This window comes from Mastigoproctus giganteus, chromosome 13 (genome assembly GCF_048544385.1).
Source record: "Mastigoproctus giganteus isolate SK-2022 chromosome 13, ASM4854438v1, whole genome shotgun sequence".
Classification (NCBI taxonomy): Eukaryota; Metazoa; Arthropoda; class Arachnida; order Uropygi; family Thelyphonidae; genus Mastigoproctus; species Mastigoproctus giganteus.
This window is the reverse complement of record NC_143587.1, coordinates 60,532,282-60,540,429: the sequence shown is the minus strand read 5'-3', so window position 1 is coordinate 60,540,429 and position 8,148 is coordinate 60,532,282. Positions and strand designations below refer to the sequence as shown.

The 8,148-nt window shown below is 38.1% G+C and overlaps 1 pseudogene; it reads right to left on the bottom strand.

The window, feature by feature from the left end:
• Positions 1-4,500: 4,500 nt before the first annotated feature.
• Positions 4,501-7,533, bottom strand: LOC150076099 (RNA polymerase-associated protein CTR9 homolog pseudogene; annotated as a pseudogene).
• Between the last annotated feature and the right edge of the window lie 615 nt (positions 7,534-8,148).

The window sequence follows — 8,148 nt, the reverse complement described above, 5'->3', positions numbered from 1 at the left end:
TTTTTTATTTTTTGGAGATCACAGATTTCGAGTTAACCGAGAGAGAAGGGAACATACTGATACATAACTAACCAATGAAAATTAAACAGAAACAGTCGATTAAAAAAGTAAATAATCATAATAATAATTTTTGGAATTTTTTAAATCTGACATTATATACGGTCAAGTATTATTTCCTTTTTTGATATTATAACTTGCTGGGATTTTTATTTCTTCGTATTAACAGGGCATAGCATCTATCGGTATTTTGCTTTTTTTTGGGAGAAAAAAAAGATAAATATTTCTGGAAAAGAACCTCTAAAAAGCGTATTCCAGTTTAAAAAGAGTTTTGAACATTTTATTGAAAACCGTATTTCGAGAATGAACTCCTCGATCTAGGTAGTAGATGACGATCATGAACTGGTGCAATACCACCACTTTGCTTATTCGAGGCTTGATGTAGTGGAACACATGTTTAGTCTCCGGAGCAAAGTTTCGGTCAACTATCCCTTGATGTCTTTTGAGGTTAAAATGAACGACTTGGAGAGATCCAGACTTCCTTATATTTCGAGGGTTCACATGTGTACCGATGTTCGCGGGCCGGCAGCTAGATCTTACACCGAAACGAACCTATTGGTAACCATCTAGGAGGAGACTTCCAAATCAGCTAGGGAATAATCTTGCTGCTTCTACTCTGCCAAAAAGTAACTGGAGTGAATCCAAGCAGTGTGTATGCGGGAGCATTGTCGAAGCCACGTTATGTCAAGGATCTGGGTATGTTCTTAACAAGAATACGCCCTATACAATAATTTCACTGCTTCATACAGCATGCCCCTCGGACGACTTTTTGTTATTATTGAATACTTTATTTTATTTTATTTGCGGTGGTCATTTGAGCAGTCTTGTCTTCATTTAGGTGTAGCCCGATAGATTCGAGGTATTTTTGTAGTTCTTTTTTTGGCGTTAACCAGTTGGCAGATTTCTGGTCTTCTGGGGTAATAAATAATTTCATATCGTCCGCATATGTGATGAATTGCTTCCTGTTTTCAGCTAAGAAGGGTTCGAGGGCTATGGCAAAGTGTGTAGCAGACAATACGCCGCCTTGTGGACTCCTTTGTCGATTTGGTATGTAATGCACACATTACCGTTTGTTACTGTGATTTGTCTGCGCAGAAGAGTGTTCGTAAACAAATGGAGGACATTTCCCGTAATGAGGAATTAGTCCCTCAAAATAACTATTAGTGCTGGGATGGATATGTTGTGGAATGCGGCTGCCACATCTAGAAAAACGACATCCACTTGTTGCTTGTTATTTAGCGCTCGCTGGATCCATAGTAGTGTTCCCATGAGGTTGGTGATGTTCGATCTCTGAGGTAGTACTGAGTGCAGGTATTTCGGGCTGTGGTTGAAGCAATGTTGGATGATGATGTCCAGATTAATTTTTTCGAAGATTTTTTGCAAAGAGCATCCAACAGCGATTGGTCTGAAATCTTTTACAGATTTAAGTTTTTTTATTGTGGGGATAGGTTTTAATATTAGCTTTTCCACAGCTTCGAGAAATCCTCTTCCACCATTATTCTCTGAAATACGTGTAATAATATATCGATGATGAAACGGCTACATATTTTAATCATAAAAAGTGGGAATTTGTCTGGCCCAATTGTAGCTTTATTTGGGAGGGTGTTGATTGCTCTTTTTAAGTTGTCTCTGCTGATACTGATTTCCTTCAAATCTTCTTTATTAGTCACAATTTAATTAGTGTCATAATGTCTTTAATTTTCTTGATTACATCCAGCCCAATCTTTAAAGGTTTTCTCAGAAATTTTATGCATGTAGCTTTTTTTGTTGGCAATTCTTTGCCCATTTTTTAATTTTGTTATAATCATTTCAAGGTGTGCCTGTTTCGTAGCCTTCATGAAATGTGATCTCTCATGCTTGTACCAGATGTGGTCCTCTGGATGCCCTGTTCTTTTCAATTTCCTGTACAATTTTTTTTTTTTTTTTGAAAATCATTTTCAAAAAAGGGTTTGCCCTCTCTGACACTTTTAGTTCCTTAGAAGCTCCTTCATGCGCTATATGTAAAAGTGATTGTGAGAGTTGTTAAGGTAGTATCGGTGCTCAAGAGGTAAACATTTTGCTAGTTGTATTCGGCAAGGTGTTTTACAATGTCGTCATTTTTGATATATTTTGTTCAAAAGATTACCATTTTTATTCATTTTGGAATGCCTACAGATTGTCGGATGCCTCGATGTCTTCATAATGAGAGTGGTCGATAATCTGAGGCGAATTTCATAACGTTCTCCTTCAACCTTATATCTGAAGGGTTGTAGTAAGTCAAATCCAGGCCCTGAGTTCCTCTTGTTGCTGGTGTATTCAATTGGTTCATATTTAAGGCTTCCATTGTACCGTCCAATTCACTTTTTGCCTCCCGATGTTTTGGTAATGGCAAATTGAGGACCCCCATTACTAGTGTATCTGTATTCGATCTCACGTTTGAGGCAAGCTGTGTAAAAAGTCGTGTTTATTTTAATATGCTCTGGGGGTAGATATATTAAGCATAATTGAAATCTATTCATTTCTGTTCCAAAAATGGCAATGATAGCCTCGAAATTTTCCGATTCATGTTCGCTGACTATCGTGAATTCTTTTTTGAACAGAATCATTACCCCGGCTACTCATTTATAATCTCTTCCATTTGCAAGGCAATAGTAACCTGAGGAGTGAGCAAGGGCATCAATGTACCTGTTATTTTGGAGTCATGTTTCTACTAAACATATGCAATCATCCTCCGAGTTAAGCAATACACTTTGAAGTGTGTGCAGCTTATTCAAAATACTTCTTACATTTTGCAGGAAAATAATGATTCCATTAGATTCGTTTTCGTCAGTTGAGTTGTTTGCTGACTGCTATTGGGCAGTTCGCTTCGTTGTTCATAAATGTGAGCTTCCCAGCACTTTCTCTGGATGATTTCACAAGCGATCCTACTGGCCAGATATTTCCGTCCAAGAGACGGTCTTCACTGCTTACCGGGCAGGTGATTACGAAAGGTGGTAGGTCTTAGCACGGGAACCCTATTTAGCTATTTCAAAACCCAGTATTCCAGGAAAAGAAACCTGGATTGGTATGATGAGGACCATATAGTGTAGGCATATAAAGGAATTGGGATTATGCATCGAAGATTATATTTGATTAGAAGGTGCGGGTTATGGAAGTTGTAGGTCTCCTGTTTTACTGCTCAAAAAGCCGAATATATTTTCATTCGATTAGCATTAAAGTGAGATTTTTGTCCCAGTTATCACCCAAATCCTTAATTTGGCTTTTTATAAGGAATGACTTTTTTTAACTGGGGAGTTCGCTATAATGATGTTCGCATCGCGGGTATTTTTCTTCATGGTGATAGAGAGTTGTAAAGTTTTCTTTCTGTTAATGGAGTCCCCAATGGCATGAACATAATTTTCCGGTTGATGTAGCCATCTGCTGGTGCTCCCAGTAATAGACTGGAAGCATTTTGTGATGAGGAAGAACTTAATATCATCTGCGTAAGTGGTAAAATTAGTATGATTTGTTAGGAAAGGTTCTAAAGATGTGGCGAAGAGAACCCCCCCCCCCTTGGGGGAGCCCTCTGGAGCAGAGAATGCAGTGATTATGGTTCTGATGCATAAGCCGCTGGAATGAGTTTCCTAAAGAGAACTAGGATGTGGCCAGAGATTTTAAAGTAGTTGCCCAGTATGGCACATAATTCATGTCAAAGTTCATGTCGAGGAACACAATATCCAGTTGCTCAAGGTGCCTTCAATTCAGAACAGTGTGTCCCTGAGGTTAGTGATCGTCCAGGTTGCTGATGCACCAACAAATTTAACAATAAAAATAACAACAACAGTACACTATGGAGATCATGCTAATGTCAACAAATATCTTCTTTTGTCTTCCCAACCTCTAACCCATGCCGGTACAAAGTACAGAGGTTCTAATTACTCTGGTGTTTTCGTTAAAAAAAAAAAAAAATTATTATTTCAATTTAAGAAATTATCCAAACTAATTATTGTATTTATGTTTATATATTGATAGATCTTTAGATTTCTATATATTTTTAGATATACCTGCATTGTAATGAACATGAATTGTAATGAACTAAAATAATTACACCAATTTGACAGACAAAACACAGATTTAAATGAAAAAGAAACTTTTATTTCTTATGCCAAATCAAAACACACTACAATAGAATTATTTTTAACAGGATAGGAAATTCTCTTTCAGAACTTTCATAGCTTTAAATTTTTCTTTCCCGAGTAAGAATATTAATCATCGATTTCTTCAGTAGAACATTCATCACTTTCGTTCTTCATATGAATATCTGGAATGATAGTGCTGTAGAAACACAGAATTGAGAACATTGATAGATCGGAACGTTGAACAATATCATTCCTTTCGCACTACCTCATCTGAACTTTAGAATGCTTTTCTTTTTTGAAGTGAGCTGGGCATCCGACTGTATCACACAATCCATTGCCGTTTCCTTTAGGTACTGGCTTTCTTCAGATTCACTATATGAACCAACCCACTTCTCAGGTTTCCCGTCGGTTTCTTCTGTGGCACTTCTACATTGTTTTCTTTGTCGCTGTCTGAATCCTCACTTGACGAAATGAAAGCTTTTGATACTACTCGCCTTTTTTGTTTACCAGATAAGTTGGCATCTTTAGCAGCTATTTTCTTAGCTTTCTTTGTTGGTTTCCTCTTTTGCTTCCGACAGTCTTTTGAACCACCGGCATCCTTCTTCCGTCTCTTTTTCTTTGGTTCTTCGTTTTCGTCAGAACCACCATTCAAATCATTTTGAGTCTTCTTACTCTTGCCATTTTTACGGGACTTTTCTTCAGCCACGTTAGAAAATACCAGCTTACTTTTGTTTTTTTCTATGAAATCCTGTCTTTTCTTAATTAATTCTTGCTTCTGTCGGAACTGCAGTTCTTCGGCACGTTTTTGTTCTTCCATCAATTTTTGACGAAGTGCTTCTCGTTCCCGTTCTTGTTTCTGTCGAAATTCTCTCTCTTCTTCGTCGAACCGACGCGCTCGTGCAGCATGGTACTGTGCTTGACTTAACAAGTCTTGACATCTCCTTACTTCCACTGCAGCCTGAGCAAGATTGTATTTCATTCTCTCTCCATGAATGCTCAGAAAATGGAAATACCTCCGTGATAATTTCAGTTCATTTACGGAACAAAGAACTGCCTTCAAGTTACTCTTATCGCTCTCCAATGTTTGTGTTGCCATTAGCTGAAGTACCAGAGCAATGTTATACACCAAAACAGTATCGTGAGGATTGACCATTCTTGCCTTTAATAATGTACGTTTACATTCCTTCAGTTTGCCGCATTTGAAGTAAGCTCTAGCCAGATACATCAGGATTTCCGCATCATAATATTTGAAGAACTTCTTCAAGCAACTCTCGTACATCTGAATAGCAGCAGCATATTGTTTCTGTTCCACGTAAATATGCGCGATATTCATCCAGACATCACAAAAATCAGCTGTTGCTTCTCGAACCTGGGCAAATATATCTCTGGACTCTGGGAAGTAGCCTTTATGGGCTAAGACAGCTCCAATTCCATTAGCAGCCCATACATTGCTTGGATCTGTATGTAAAACTCGTTCATATATTGATAACGCTCTGTCTTGATGTCTTTTCTCCTTTTCTTTGTCACGTGTTGGATAGTGAAGAGTCGCCAACCAGACATTACCTAAGGCAATCAAAGAGTAAGTGTCATTGCTTGTCTCCTTTTGTCCAAGAACACGTTCGAATTTCCTTTGAGCTGGACCCCATTCCTGTTTTGCTAGGTGAAGGTTACCAATTAGTGACCATGCATCAGGATGATCCTGGTTAATGGACAGCGCTTCTTTATACCAGTCTGTCGCTTCGTATGTCTGTCCTCTGTCTCTAGCCATACACCCCAAGCGAAGGTAACAGTCGACATAGCGAGGATGCTTTCTGATTATGTTTTTGTAAATCCTTTCAGCCTTATCAAATTCAAGGAGAGTCTCGTACAGACGGGCTAGGTTATAGAACGTTGTCAGTGAAATGCCATTATAATACGGCCGGTCCTGATGGCTTTCGATGTGAGACCTCTTCAATGATGCTTCATAGTATTGCTTAGCATCTTTAAGATTTCCTAAACTGTAAAGAAGCGCAGCAACATTGTTGAGAATTTCTGGTGGAACATCAGCTCTTACTTCCTCTTGTAATATGCGAATAGCTGTTATGTACGCCGACAAGGCGCCTTCGGTATCTGAATGTTGAAGAAGTTGAGCCAGTTCAATCCATGCTTCGACATCATTTGGAAACCGTTCTGTTACCGCGGTCAGATAAGTCTTTGCTTGGTCACGCTTAGATGGGCATGCAGACTGTGCATACAGGGATCCTAAGATCTTCATGCTTTCATAATTACCAGGCTCAGCTCGAAGAACTTTCTCAAAACATCGAGAAGCATTTTCTTTATCTCCTTTGTATAAATGCATCTGTCCCATTCCATAGTAAGGAAGCAAGAATGAGGGGGCGAATTTGATTGCTTGATAATAATACTGAAAAGCGTGATCATAATCTTCTTGAGCATGGAAAATCCTGGCTAGTTGAAAGCAACTCTCGGCTCTCATAGCTGTGTTTTCAGTATTATGGAAAGCATGGAGTGCAAGCTGTTGTGCCTTAGCATATTCATTTTTAAAGAAAAAATGATTAGCCAAATGATTAAGTGTCACCGGATCCTTGGAGTCAACGCTATATGCTTCGGCTAGCATCTGTACTCCATTTCTAATGCTTTTTCGTGTCATTTCATTCAATTGCATCACAGCCAAACTTACTAAGGCTCCTAAGCATCTTGGATCTAACTGTAGGGCTCGTTCAAAGGCCAACCTTGCTTTATAATGATTCCCTATTTTGTAAAAGCAGTGTCCAATTCCTATTCTCACTTCAGCCGGACATTTAGGATTGGTGCGAAGGACTCTTTTGTAAAACGCAAGAGCTCCTGTGTAATCTTTCTTGTTAAATAATATACAAGCTTTTCCGAGCAAAGCTGGAACGCTGTCAGGGGTATGAGCGAGGACAAAATTAAATTGCGTCTCAGCTTGTTCCATCTTGTCTCCTTCCAGAAAACAAAAGTAAGCTCGTCCCAGAAGGTGTTGTTTATCATACATTATGATCTTGTCAGCTGCAGAGTAAAGCAACGTTGCTTTTCTAAAGAGCTCTATTTTCTTCTCTCTGTTTCTTTCCTTATTTGCTTGCTGTACATAGTAAGCGGCCAGAATATCCAGGGATCGCATCTGGTCATTTTGAACATCCACATATATTAAGCCTGCATCCCTTCTTGAAGCTTCCAATATGTCCCTGAATTCCTCTTGTTTTCCTTGGCGATGGTATTCAATAGCAAGATCAATCCATGAACGAAGGGGAGCCTCTTCGTGTCGAAGAATTTCCAATACTTCCGTGCCCTCTGGAAGTTTATCACTACGTATCTCGATTACTTCGTCTGAATCTCTGAGAGGAATTTCGATAATCGCAGGCATCTTTCCGAAAAGTTACAACACCAAAGGCAAATCCAAATTCTTATCTCTAGAATAAAAGAAAAAAATAAGCGAACTGTTAGTAAAGCTGATTAATACTTTGTTCACTTAAAACAATATCTTTTTTAAATGAAATTAAAAGTTTTCATTACCATTATAAAAAGCTTTTTCAAGTCTTTTATCGACATAAATTATAAGCAATAACATTTTAAAGCGTTCATTGTATTCGTTAGTTTTTTTAAAAAAGAAATGAGTCTTTTCGTAGAATTCTAAAAGTCTCATATCTTTTTTTTAAAAAAAATTGTATTGAACTATTGAGTGAACACTTCCTAGGTAAGTGCATTTTGATGTGTAATGTTGGTTGGCAAAGAGAAGAACACAATGCTGGTGCACGTACAAATCATTGAGGACAACGTGTCCACGATTAGATAAGCATATTCTTCGAAAGTGAAGCCATGAATGGAGTCCACTTCTAGTCAGCAGCTTATACAGAATAGAAAAGTATAAAAATTCTAAGAACGTTTAATAAAACCAGAATTGCAAATTATCTTTAATCATTCATAAGTCAAGACCTCCAGAAACAATAAAACGAGAATCGAGTTTTGTTTAATTTACGTT